The sequence below is a fragment of the Trematomus bernacchii genome, unplaced genomic scaffold (genome assembly GCF_902827165.1).
Source record: "Trematomus bernacchii unplaced genomic scaffold, fTreBer1.1, whole genome shotgun sequence".
In the NCBI taxonomy this organism is placed as follows: domain Eukaryota; kingdom Metazoa; phylum Chordata; class Actinopteri; order Perciformes; family Nototheniidae; genus Trematomus; species Trematomus bernacchii.
The window spans coordinates 4,048,226-4,061,976 of record NW_022987477.1 but is presented as its reverse complement, the minus strand read 5'-3'; the positions used below and the strand labels follow the sequence as shown (position 1 = coordinate 4,061,976).

Sequence of the window (13,751 nt, the reverse complement as noted above, 5' to 3'; positions counted from 1 at the left end):
GGAGGGAGGAGAGAGAGAGGGAGAGGACGGAGGAAGGGAGGGAGGGAGGAAGACTTACAATTCCACCTGAAGATTACTTTGTCTCACACTTCTCTCACCCCGAGCGCTGGAAGGAGCAGAGTTGATCAGGAGGTGCCAGCTCTTGCTCTCTGGTCTTTTTTTTTTCCTCTTTTGCAAAGGGGTCAGCTGGACTTCTCTACAAAACCCAGAAGATAATCTCCACTGGAAAGACTGAGACATAGAAATACAGAAGAAGAAGAAAAGTGCAGTAATTTCCATCGGCTGCAAGGGAGAAGTTTCTCTGAAAAACTACAATCTAGGGCTTTAAAGGTAAGATTGAATTGTTACTATTTATTTTATTGCTTATATGCATCTGATAAAAATACTGACAACTTAAATCTGTGTTAAAATGAAATGCCTCCAACATATACAGTGATTTGTTTCAAATAATGATCAGAACAACCTGTTATACGGTAAGTCTTCTCCTTATGTATGAGTTGCTGTCCTGAAGATTATTTATTGAGTCTGTGCAGCAATTTCCACTTGATTTATTTGACTGAGCAGCATGCGGTGCAAGCGGTGTGACAACAGTGTGAAGTCAAATAGAGTTGCGAGAGGAGAGGGAAAAAAAACACAAGAAGATAAGCTGAGAATAAAAGCGGAGATCTGTGGGAGAAACGGGGAGTTCAAATGAACAGGGGGAGAGGTTGAAAAGAAATACCCGAGTGTGAGGGAGAGTTGGACAGATAGAGCAAAAGAGCAGGGATGGAGGGATGGAGGACCGGAGTGTCGGGGGCTCGCTGGCAGTCAACTCAGTAACCACGGCAGCTGACATGAGGGAGAGCCAACAAGGGACAGTGGGATTTCTATTTTTCACCCCCGCCGAGATACGCCGGGGCTCTGCCAAGTCCCCTGCCTCATCCCCCCACGGATAAAGATTTCATTGTGCGGAGCTGTGACCGAATTCATTAAGCATCTACATGTACTCTCTCCTGGTCGCGCTTTCCTCCACCAAGTCCCTCTCCACTAACTCTCCGGTTGACACTCACTCTCCCCCGTCGGCTCCTCCCCTCTCACTTCCATTATGGTGTCAATTGGCCCTATAATCAGCTCGACTCGTGTTGCATCAACAGCTATGTTCTGTAAAGCTCTGCAGTGAATATTAAACATATGTGGGTAGGATTTCTATTAAAAGGTCTGCTTTTGGCTGTCCCCAAACATGACGTATATCAACCTTGGAGCATCAGTCGCCTCTGAGTGTCGAAGGAGATTTAATAGAGCAAAACTCTGTGACTTTGCCGGCGTTGTGGGAATTTGGGGGATTTTGGCACGGTAAAAGCGTGTGGAATCAGGTTGACTTTTTCGCAGTTTTAATGTCACACAGAAATTGCAAAAAGCTACATTTTCAGAGGGGTGACTGAAGTTGTAAAAAGCTTGATTTAAGGGGGTTTTTGTTTGTGTTCACTGAACAAATCTTTCAAAGTCATCATCTCTTTAGGTTAAAGGCTGGTAAAAGGCTCCTTGTTGTCAGCAGCATGTGAGACACTTCTTTTGCGGTGAAATCAATAGCCCAGTAAATTGTTAATTGAATGGCTGCAGGGACTGGTGCCTGATGGGCCTTTGTGTGCTACCAGAAGGCGCCTTTGAGAGCCCCAAGAATAATAATGACCCTGTCGCCATTGTTGTGGTCTGGGAAAGATTGTCAGGTCCATCAGACCAGGTGTCAGAGGAAGTGTGTTCGAGCTTGTCCAACTGTCTTGTTACGTTTTAGCCGGGGCCGGTGTCATATTACCTCAAATTAGCTTTTGTTCCTTTGAAAAACTGGTTTTGGCTGATTCGATCATTATGCGGCACATTTTCCCAGTGATACGTGACACCGAGAGTGGATGTCACCGCGGTGAAAAATACCCTCTGGTTAGAAACATAGCTGAAATTGACACCTGGTGTGAAAAGGAGACATATGTTTTCTGAACACGAAGCAGCCTCATAGGATTTTGTAACAGAGCGAATCTTTTTGTTGGAGCTGTGAGCTGTTGATGGATTGACTGACCTTGGGGCGCTTGTAGCCACTTCAACACAAGCTGAACACTACAATGCATACTTCTGGTGGATTTGGTTAGTGTCATGCTTGTGTCACGCTGAAGAATCTCACCCTTGACTTTGTTAACCAGTTTGTCCACAATGGAAAGTGTGAAGATGCTATACTGTATAATAGAAATGTTGTATAAGTATTGTTTGAAACTGAAACGAATGGAATTTCATGATTTTGGATTGAACCAATGACAAACAACTTTTTTTATTTTTCCCATAAAATCCTATTTCTATTCCTTAGCTTTCTTTTCTATGCCCTATTATGCTCATTTTCAGGTTCATATTAGTATTTAGTGTCTCTACTGGGACATGTCTCCATGCTTTAATGTTCAAAAAGCTCTTTATTTTTCTCATACTGTCTGTGCTGCAGCACCTCTTTTCACCCTCTGTCTGAAACCAGAGCCCAGTCTGCTCTGATTGGTTAGCTGGCTAGCACAGGGGCCCCTTTAATAGGAAGTAATGGATCGTAGAAAATCTCAATGCATACTATTGGGACACTCAGTAAGTTGAGAGTCTCTTTCATACATTGGCACAACTACCAATCCAATCTTTACCAATCATAACATACATATCATTTATATTCCGTCCCAAACTGTGGAAAGGATTATAAATTACTTTAACAATATAATGTATGTTGTGCACTCAATTACAATGAGTCCTGGTCAGCTCTTTTTTTTAGAAGCATCTGTTTAGCACCACAAAAGGCGCATGGCAGACAAACACAATGAGGCAGTAAATAATACCACAGTCATTTCAAATGTCAGCAACAACACCGCTAATACAACTCCTCCACCTTATCCAACATATAAAGCCAGAAATAAGTCAATTCCTGTGGCATCGTGGGTTTTTAAACACCGGCAAAACCTCCCCTTTCCCCTCACAGTAAATACACTACAATAAGTGTGCATGGACCATTGTTAGTGTGTTAGTCGGAACTAATTCCTCAGTGCCCAGAAGATGCAGGTTTTCATTTCATTAAGCTGCTTCTGCAACTCCCTCTAAACTCAGACAGTGAAACATTCCCTCTGGAATTGAAGAAAGCAATCATGTTCTCACTTCATTCTTTCTTTACCAGAACTTACTGACTCTAAGGCAATATATGCATTCAAAATGAGAGTTGCTTAAAGTAACAGACAGGAACACATCATCTCTGAAATTAATTCGAATTGATTCTCCCTGGTCCTTTCCCCCCCGTACTGCTCCGACGAGGTTTTAAGAAGGAAATTTCAAACATTCAAGGCCACATGTAAAAAAAAATCAATTCACAAATGAAGCAGATCCGGGAGAAGAGCTGCCTCCCTCTCTGTGGTCCTCACTGTGGACAGCAGAGCAGTCAGAGCACACACCTAACTTAATTTAACTGTTACACACTGTTACACACTGTGGACCTCATTAGTTTTCACTGAACAATGAGGATTTCCTATTAAAAAAAGACAGCTCACCCAAGCAGGTGTGTGGTCTTGATAGAAAAACAATTTTGACAGATAGAAATGTTCCTTGTTGAAACAAAGATCAAATCAGAAATCTGTTAGCTTCATTGAGACTAAATGCATGTGTCTAACCATATTTGGTTAGTATCTCATGCTAATCATTAGGAGGCTACCTCGTGGGTAAACTTTAAAGCCATCTAAAATCTCTTGCACTTTATTTACATCACCAAAGGTTTTGCAAATGGTCATGATGAAAAGCCGAAGCCTCCTGCTTTCATGTCTTTTTCAAAGCTGAATTTCCAGAATAAAAGCACAGGTGTGTTTAATAGCCCAAGATTAGTGATGGCTGAATTTGACATTAGGGAGGCACTGGAAGAGCTTGCTGGGACATTTAATGAAACTGAGCCATCGTTCAATTCATTAGTTCCACCTTTTTCTTACTCTGACAAGTCTAAAGCTCTGCTGTTAAAAAGCTCTCCTACGTCCAATCGGCAGCAGGCATCATGGCAGTATTAAGGGAACTGGACACCATGTTCCAAGTTCAGCCCCAATAGATGCACACACTGAAAAAGAAATGTGCATATTTCCTGAGCTTAATGACTTCTCTACACATTTGAGTTGGACCTCATGGCTCAAATTGGTAAAAAAAAACAAGCTGTAGTTCAGCACTGCAAAATCAAAATTGCTGGACTTTTAAACTTAGGGAGAAACTGTCCATACATGGTGCAATAGGATGGGAGGATGGAAAGCAAACAGGATGATGTCAAACTGTCAAAAACTGACATTAGCGGAGACCCAGCTGTTGAGGAAGCTGTCCCTCTATTGAAATGTCACCAGCTTAATTCATGCGACAGAATATGTGCTCACTGTCAACCTGTTCAAACACGCTACCTACTCAGTTATCCCACTTTGGATTAGAGCACCGGAAATATAAGTGCAAACGAAGGTCGGTAATTACATGAAAAGCAAACATCATCTATTTAATTTTTAACAATCCATCTCTCGGGCATAGGCGTAAAATAAACAGCTAATCGACCTTCAGCCGAGGCCAAAATAATCATCGCTTTGCATAAGGAATACTGTGTGACCTTGGTTCTGGCAGACAGCGATTACGTTTTATTGGCCCAAAGAAGGAGTCCAATACTCACGAATGTACTCTGGCGGAATAAAACGGAGTGCAGAGGGGAGAAATGAATTATAGTCTCTGGAGTCGGTGAGCTCCAGTCAACTTTTTCTCTCCTATAGCAATGGAGGGGATGAGCGGCTATAAATCTGACCCAGAGATCCATTAGGTTTCTGTACTCTGCAGCAGCACGCAGTATAAGGCTACTTTTCATCACTCTGTCCACTGCGCTTTGGAACAGCCCTGACAGAAATCATCTGTTGTCTCAGATAATGTAATTCAGGTTTTGTATGCATTTTTGAGAGCATCTGTCTTTGTAGTACGACGTGTGAATATCCTAAATATTTTTATGGTCAGAAATGTGCTATGGACAATCAGAAAAAAATGAAATGAAAACTCAAGGACAGTCAGACCCTGTCCAAATTTGACCCAAGGACAACTCAAAACGCTGTACACCCAAATAACCCAAATAACAAAAGACAACTCGAGCACGGGACACAGTATGTCCAATCAATGAGCAGCCACTGTCACCCAATGATAGAGATAGGTGGATCCTACATCTGCTATTCAACACAAACCAGAACATGAAAATAAAAAGCCTATTCATGAAACATGGATCAGTTGAACCATGGATGCATTTCCCATTAAAAGCATTCAATATGTATTTTTCTGAGATCATGTGTGCTCATGCAGTCACTGGTTTTGAGTTTCTCCTCCTTTCATGTCGAGGCTTGACGTGTAACCTGCCTCTGGAGCACGTGTTTGTGTGTGTGTGTGTTTCTTTGTCCGTCACCTCTGAAAGCAGGGGGGAGGGGGATATGCATCAGCGCAGATTGCTCATGAAATATGACCTCTGGAAAAGTTTCCTGTCCGCGTTCCCCTCCCTTGAACTCCAATCCATTATTGTCAGGTATCAAATTCATCCCAACAGGTGTAGTGTGTTAAATGATATGTGCCTGTGGCAGCCTGCCACAGACGCCGGGATGAAAGAGAAGCACGAGATCAGGTGCCGAGTGTTGGCTCTGCTTATGCACACAAACACACATATACCCGCACACTTTACACATTGCACAGGGGCCCCATACTGCAGTTATCACCCGGATCCACTGCAGCTGTGAGGGAAGTGAGAGTGTCTCGCCATGACAGTCATCTGACTGATGTGTAATGAGGTTTATTTTTTGGAGCTCTTGGAGGATGTGTGACTCAAGTTTCGGAGACATGTTGCACTGTAGGATACAGTTTGCTCTCTGATTGGCTGGGAAGCTTTTATCTGAGCTGTATCCTCAAACATCATTTTTCTCCCATATCCCGAAGCATCCGATCAATAGAGTGAGAGTCATGTAGACAAAGAAGACAGAGGCAGAAAAGAGAAGTCTCACATCTGTTTCTTTCCCGCTGTTTGCGGGGACACTGAAGAATTGCTGGTTGTTTGAGGTGAAAGCAAAACTCTTCACAATACATGTTTTGCCTTACAGTACTGGAAATAAAATACTTTTGACTCATCCACCCCGGCCAAACTCTACTTCACGACCATCAAACTGACTTACAGCCTCACACATTATTCTGTAAAGTGTTGAAATGATCTGCTAAATCAACAACTTTGGGGCTTACAGTATAAAGCAGCTACAATCAATATGTTATACTAGTAATTATGAAAATGACAATATGTTATGTGAAACGGGTTGTAGGGATCAAGCCAAAGGGAATTATCATTTGACTAGGAGCTTCAATGCTTGGTTAAGCCCCCTGTCTTGGTTCACATTTCCAACAATTATTTTTCTTGCAGATAATTGGCTACAAAACCCCCCTATGTATGTATACTACCTGCCCTGCTAAAAAAGGCAAGATTATGTAAACAAATACATAAATAAATCCCTGAAGATTTGGTAAAGGCCAATAAAAATACTCCAAATCCATGTTAAAGTTTCTCATATCCACTGCAATTAAAAAACTGTTTGATAAAACCTTTGCCAAATCAATATAATACAAGTTGGCATTAGTGTTTTAAACAGACCCCCAAATGTTCCCAAAATGAGTTAATGCAGGCTTAATAAAATAAAAAGATGTTTGGTTGTTCCTCTTTTGTCATATTCGTTTTTATATATGATACAAAAAAGAAAAATAATAAGGATTTATGATTGATTTTGTTGACATTATATTTTCTTGCATGAATGATACATGTTGCTGGAGCTCCAATCAAAACGCATTTTGAGTCCCTTGCGTTCATGCAGGCTGTTTGACGGGGCCGACATCAGTGATGCCATGTAGCTGTGATGGGTGGGAGTGGTGGGGGCGGGGTACATACCATACACCCACACACACACACACACACACACAAACACACACAAACACACACACACAAACAGGGGAGTTGTTTGATCTCACTCAAAAGCAATCCCCCCTTCATCCGGAATCAAAACTCCTCTGAAAACAAACACTTCAACAACGGTCCGCCCTCTCTTTGAAATATTATTACCTGTGTCCTCTTCTTCATCCGAGGAGCGTACATGAGACAGAATGGAAGATGTAGAAGCGGAGTGAAGAGAGGAAATAACCGCAGCACGAGTTCCGTATCGGCTGTCTACGGGAATTCCCAGTCAGGAAGGTGGATCAATTCGTCTTTGTGCGATATTTAGGGTCTCATGTGTCTCCTGAGGAAGTTTAAGTGTCTCATGTGGTAGAGCTAAAAATCAAACTTGTGGAAAACCTGTTACCATTTCCCAGCAAGCATGGTTTTGATCGTTTGCAGATCAATAGATGTGTCTGAAGGCTTAAGCAAAATGGATTTGATGTAGGACGCAAAGTCATTATTTGAAGAATTAGCACAACCTCATGATACATCATAAGATCACTTTATAAAGTTGACAAATCATACATGCAAGCTAACAGTTGCCTCTTTATAAATACAGGAGATTGGGTTGTTTTTCTGTCTACCCTACACTTTTCAGTACATTACTAATCTTACTTTTTGCTCTTGTTTGGTCTATACCACATTATATTTCATTTAGCTGACCCTTTTATCCAAAGCGAAAAACATCAAGACTCAAACTCCCAACAACAAGGAAAGTGCAGATACATTCAATTCAAGCAGGTCATACCATTGTAAGTGCATGGTGAATTAGTTACAAGGCCTAAATTGACTTTTTAAAGTGCTTTTTTCAAGAGTTTAATTGCCGAGGTATAGTCGAAACTGATGGGTTTTCAGTTTGCGACATTACATATGCACAGTTTCTGCCTTCTTGGAAAAATATCTATCTCGTATCTGCTGTTCCACTATGTTTGCCTGGTTTTCACTTACTGTTACGGTTTTGTATTTATGTTTTCATTTTCCACCTTTTGTTTTGAAATGTTTTCCTCCTTGTGTCTTCTCTGTTCCTTCTTCTTGTGTTTGCCTTCCTGTCGTTAGTTTCCCTGGTGTGTCTGATTGTCTGATTGTGTTCACCTGTTGCCCTTGTGTTTCTGCCTCCCTTACCCCAGCTGTGTCTTGTCTTGTGATTACCCCTCTCTGTATTTAGTCTTGTCTTCCCCTGTGTGCCTTGTCGGTTCATTGTTGGTTTTTCCTGTCTTCCTCCATGTGGGTCACGGCCTTGTTTTTGATCAGCTTTTAAAATAAAGCTCGCTTTTTGTTACGAGACCTGTTACCTTTTTTGATAGTCTGCATTTGGGTCCTACCCTTCCACGCATCCTAACACTTACTCTATATGTCTGCCATTTAGTGCAGGACAGATAACGTACAGGGGTTAACTGAACCTTTGTTGGAAGAAAACAACTGCTGGGAACAGGTTCATTGAGAGAAGTTAAAACTGTTTTAAAAAATGTAAAAGTAACTACTGAGTCTGCTTAAGATAATGTATATTTTGTCTAATAAACATTACATTTAAATTACATGACCTTAATGTTAGTATCAAGGGCTGTAATTTGGTGATATGTAATAGTCTACTAGGCGCAAATTAAGAAATGATTTGCCTACTGGTTTTCGTTTAATATCTAGTTTCCCCTAAAAAGAATTGTTTGATATATACTGGAGCATTGCCAGCAGGAGACACCCAATGGTTTTAGCCTCCCTTCTTAACTTCCGTTAGCTCCCGTGGCCATATGTTTGAGTAAGTGCCTGTCTTGTACAACAATCTTCCTCGCCTTGTCAAGTGGGCCATGGGATCCATGTTTGCAGTCACTTTAATTCTCCAATCCTACCTTTAAATATTTGAAGAGCCAGACGTAAATTAAGCACAAGGAGAAGGGAGGCTGCACAGCGCACATTCAAGAATAGGAATGCATTCATAATGAATGTGCCTCAGTTTCCTCTCTTGATTTATTTCAAGGAGAATGAGCATAGTGAGTGAAAGTGAATTAACCTGTTAACCTGCTTTACACACTTAACATGTGATGAGAATAGCAAATGTTTTCAGACTTGTTGATTATTTAAAAAGAAATGTGTCATTTTCTCTGTCAAAGCATTTCAGATAGGATGTTTGGGGCTTTATTTTTCAGGTATACACTTCCTCTCCTCCTGGTTTGTGTATGTCAACTTCAGTTTGTCATTTGTAACATTTCCCAGAAAATGTTTTTGAAAAGTGGCAGACAGGAGCTGTGGGTTACATGTGAGCTACGGTGGAGAAAAGATGGGAGTCGTGTAGTGCGCTCATGTCCTGTAGCGGTATGTCATCGTGGTCTACTGAACCCACTGTTGTTTGAGAAATTGCTCTGTCTTACAATGGATTTTTCTCTGTTTGATGCTTCTGATGGCTGGAAATGTTGCTATCAGACGCGCCTGTGGTTCGGGTATTTCATTAAAAAGAATACATATACCACCAAACAACAAGAGATAGATGTTCAGCAGAGAGGTGTAAGTGTTTTAGGATGGACTTTTTCTGTGGACGACAAGGTAGTATTTCAAAGATTAGATAACATCTGGGAAAGTGCTGCAGGCTGGGTGAGTTTATGGTTTGAGATTCTGAACTACACTTAAACAAATCCCTTGCTATTAACTCTCTGGAGAGCGGACAAACCAAACACGTCTAAAATAACAGTAATTATGTTCTGTTTTGTTTGTTTCGTAATAGGAGTTTTAGGCCACATATTTATGAGAACCCATATTTGAGAAAAGGAGTTCACACCTTCATGTTTTATTTGCTCAGCAGACTCTGCAATCTGTCATTACACCAGTGACAGCTTTACACTTTCTGCGTTGCCGGATGAATTTGTTTTTATGGCTGTTTATTAGAGCAACTAGAGTAAATTACTACAGGAGGAAAGCGCTACAGTACAGCGCGGTTTATTCCCTGCAATAACACCGCTCCATATAGTACAACTTAATAACACGTACTGCACTTTTTTTAGTTTACTGCCGATTTGAAATCATAATTTGCAACTTTCATCTCGTAAAAAAAGACAGTTATGGAGAATTTAAACCCAAGAGGAAGAGAGCGACTGTGTGGTTCTGTTTGTAGACGATCCATGCCAATGTGCCAAGCTGGAAGAACATTCATACGGTGTGAGTAAGAAAGAGACAGACGTATACAAACAAAGCAGGCAGTGAAACAGCGCAGTGGAAGTGTTGGACTGTGGATTTGTCTCCTCAGCTGCTGGCTGAGTCTGTCATCTGTTCAGCGGTTGAATCAACATCTGGTGAAACCCACATGAACACAAGCTCTCTGAGCCGCCGCCGAGGACGCAGTGAGGGAGAGGGAGAAGCTTACACACTCGACTGGGTGGCACAGTAGTAATACACATACAGAGAAAACACAGTGAGAAGTGATACGACATGTTCGGCATGTATGTAGACAATTCCATTGGAAGTAATGGATTAGAGAGCTCTGTAATCACATTACTGCTTCCTGTAATAGTCATGCTGCATATCAAAGTTCTACTTTTAGTTATCTCATCACATTTTCTGATCCTATCAACAGGTCATGGCTCATATCGCATGTACAGTATTGTAAATAAATCTGAAATATCATACCTTTTAACGCACTTAGTTTGTTTGTCTCCTGCATCTGCACTACAACCAGAGGTGTGTTGGAAAGATGAGAGGCAGTGAGATGAGAGAGATTACACCGTAGAGTAAGAGGAAGGAACTCCTAATAGCCAGGAGAACATATTTAGTTTTGCTTATCATAAGCTGGCAAAGCTTCATATCCAGGGGTAATAGGTGTGGTGAGTGAACCTTAATTACTTTGCAAGCAGTTAAATCGTGATCAATGTGCTTGTTAAAGGATGAAACGTGATCCAGGAAATGCAGTTTGAGTCATACATCCTTAGCTTATTAAATACCGAAACACTTGACAGTAGTTTTTAATATAAAGGTACAATTACACCGTTAGCATTATCGAGTTAGCTAATGCTTTTGCAAGTGTTGCACTAATGTTTGTTACATTAACATAAGGCTTTCCCGCACATACATTCTATCCAGTGGTATTATGTATTGCAATCCGACTGTCCATCCAGATTTGGTAGACTTCTTTAATCCGAGGTTTAAACTGCTTTTTCCCAAAGCAATTTACATAAAGCTCATTCAAACTCAAAAGGAGAAGGATGTCAGTACAAATTGAAGCACTGCATGTTAGAGAGCAACTCACAAGTAGTTGTTTGTATGTAAATAGAAAAATATTAAACTCAAAGCCAGTAAATAAGAGTTATTAATCTCCCTCGCTGGAGTTTACAGGTGATGAATTAGTGTTTCATATATTTGCAGTAGTGCATCGCGGACAAAAAAAGATGCCTATCTGCATAAACTTCATCTTCATCAACAGGAAACAGAATGGATGACGCCAACACGGTTTGATAAGTGATTGTTGGAAAGGAACACAACAGCGATGGTAACAAACTACGCCAAAGTTGAATTAAAAAGAAATCAGATTAGCACTTTAAATGAGTGTGGAGAGAGTGTTTTAGTCAGCCATCAGAGGCCATCCTCGATACATCAAGCTGTCGTTCTATTTCTAGGATGTGGGAGGGAGATGTCCTATATCAGTGCTGCTCAGGCTGGCTTTATGAGAGACCTCCTCCTCTTGCAGTTCAAGTCAATTGTCAACATGATTTATGGAGACGTGAGCTATCTCTAGAACAGCTCCTCAATCTTCTCCTGACGAATTGGTACCATCAGCCCCTGTAACCGTCGTTTGTTTTCCTCACCAGCCAATTTTTATCCAAGCTAACAAATTAAACCTGCCATGTTTTCGAGGAATCTATTTATTCCTCCCTTCTCCCTTTTCCATATATGACCTGCTCCACAATTACCGGAGAAGCGTGAGTGACACCGAAGAATGAACTTCACAGAATACTTTGGCACTCGTCTCTTTCCCGTCCTCCAAGGCCTCTGATATGATTAATATCCCAAATTTTAATGGAGGTACAGTGTCATAACATTTAATGGTTGGGAACTTAGTTTGGCTGACACGTTCCGAGGCTCGCATCTCTCAAAGACACGCACCACTTATTGTCCCAATCATCTCGTATAGCTCACCAACACCAATACAACGTGATTAATGTGGCTGGCTTTTATGAGCGGGATAAAAGGCTCTGCATATTACAGAGGCAATTATAATACACCGGGAACGTCTTCTAAAAACAATGGAAAGCTCATGCAATCAACTGAAGTGGTGGTCACTTTTTAAAGTTAGGCTATTTAAGTTTATAATTGACGCGTCTCCACCACCACTAAAAGGAAATTAAGGTCCAGTGAGCAATAAGTCATATCTCTGTCCAATAACTCGGCTGCCCTGCGCTGTCCTGACCTGCCTGCAGATTAGGGGAGATTAACAGCCGGTGGCAAGGTGGTGTAAAGGTTGGAGAAAAGTGAAAAGGCTGCAGATTTGTCCATTTAAAAGCCTGTGAAAGGGTCAACAATCAAAAAACGGTCCAAATGTCAACATGCGTAAAATGTCACTACAGCTAAATGCTTAAACTTATCTAAATATTGAAGTGTTATTCATGAGTTATTCACAAAGAAACAACAATGCATCTGAAGTTAATATTAGTTGTATGCTCCAGCAACAAGATTATCAAATTTCCTGGTTATTTTTCCCTGTGAAGAGAAGCATAAAATGGTTCTCGCTGGTGCCTACTGAAGGCTCATGTAGAAATTAAATAAGTTGTGGAGCAGTGGAAGAAAAGTAATCGGGCTAAAAACAGCAGCGATGGTGATTCATGGGAGCGGTGGATTTCAGGAGACAGGAAGCAAAGCTTAAGGCTTTTAAGACTCTTCCTCACCCCCCCTCCCTCCCCTCCCCACCCTCCTTTCCCTGTTCTTTCTTCCCACTTCCACACAACAACACAATCGCACACGAAGGCACGCACAATCACACTCTGAAGTATCTCCACCTATAGTGCCAACTGAGAGAGATGGATGGGCCGGCAATGGTTTCTGATTTAGTCCGCACAATAAGGCTGAGTGATTCTCTCTGTGGAGCATGTCCTGCCCCTCTTAACCCTGTGAGAGCTCGCCCCTACCAAGCCGTGTCCTCCTCACGCACAAACCACCCCCCCACCCCCCCCCTTTACCCTCCTTGCTGCTCAGAAGATTGCCTCCCTTTCCCTGGTGTGATTGAGGTGATAACCACTAATGGATTCGGAGCCCTGGGTGCATTTAGGAGGAGAAATGTTGGTGGATCTTGCTTCAACCCCATAATAAGCGGGGAATGCTGAGAGACACGTTGTGCTGCATCAGGAAGGCAATATTTAATAAACAGGGCGCTCATGTTGGCAGGTGAGTTTTTTTATCTATAATATGTGAACACTATAAACTATTCATAGATGTAATGACCTTGGAGGAAGTCAAATAAGAACACTCATCGTTCTTGTGTTCCTGTACAAATCACCTGAATGAGCAGGATAAACAGCAGCTCAGCCAGCGGATACCTGAAGCTAAGTAATCATAAATTCATGTGTGTGCAAACACTGGTGCGCCTGCACAGCGTGATGCGTGTACAGGCTTCTTTTAGCTTGCCTCGGGGCGGAGAACCCGCATTGTCATGTTGAACAAATGTGCCATCAAAGCTGCACTTTAAAGACGGGGATGTGTCACAGGGGGTACGGGAGCAGGAAGTAAACACAACAGTCAGGCAGAGGCAATCCGTGGCATTTGGCTACGAGTCTGCTGAATACAT

General features: G+C 41.7%; 1 protein-coding gene across 1 annotated transcript in view; it reads left to right on the top strand.

Moving 5' to 3' along the window:
• The first annotated feature begins 224 nt into the window (after positions 1 to 224).
• LOC117494812 (cadherin-20-like) overlaps positions 225 to 13,751 on the top strand; it is a 56,086-nt gene continuing 42,559 nt past the window's right edge. The window contains exon 1 of the mRNA XM_034145792.1: positions 225 to 330. The gene's annotated coding sequence lies outside the window, so the exon portion shown is untranslated. The remainder of the gene's footprint in view (positions 331 to 13,751) is intronic.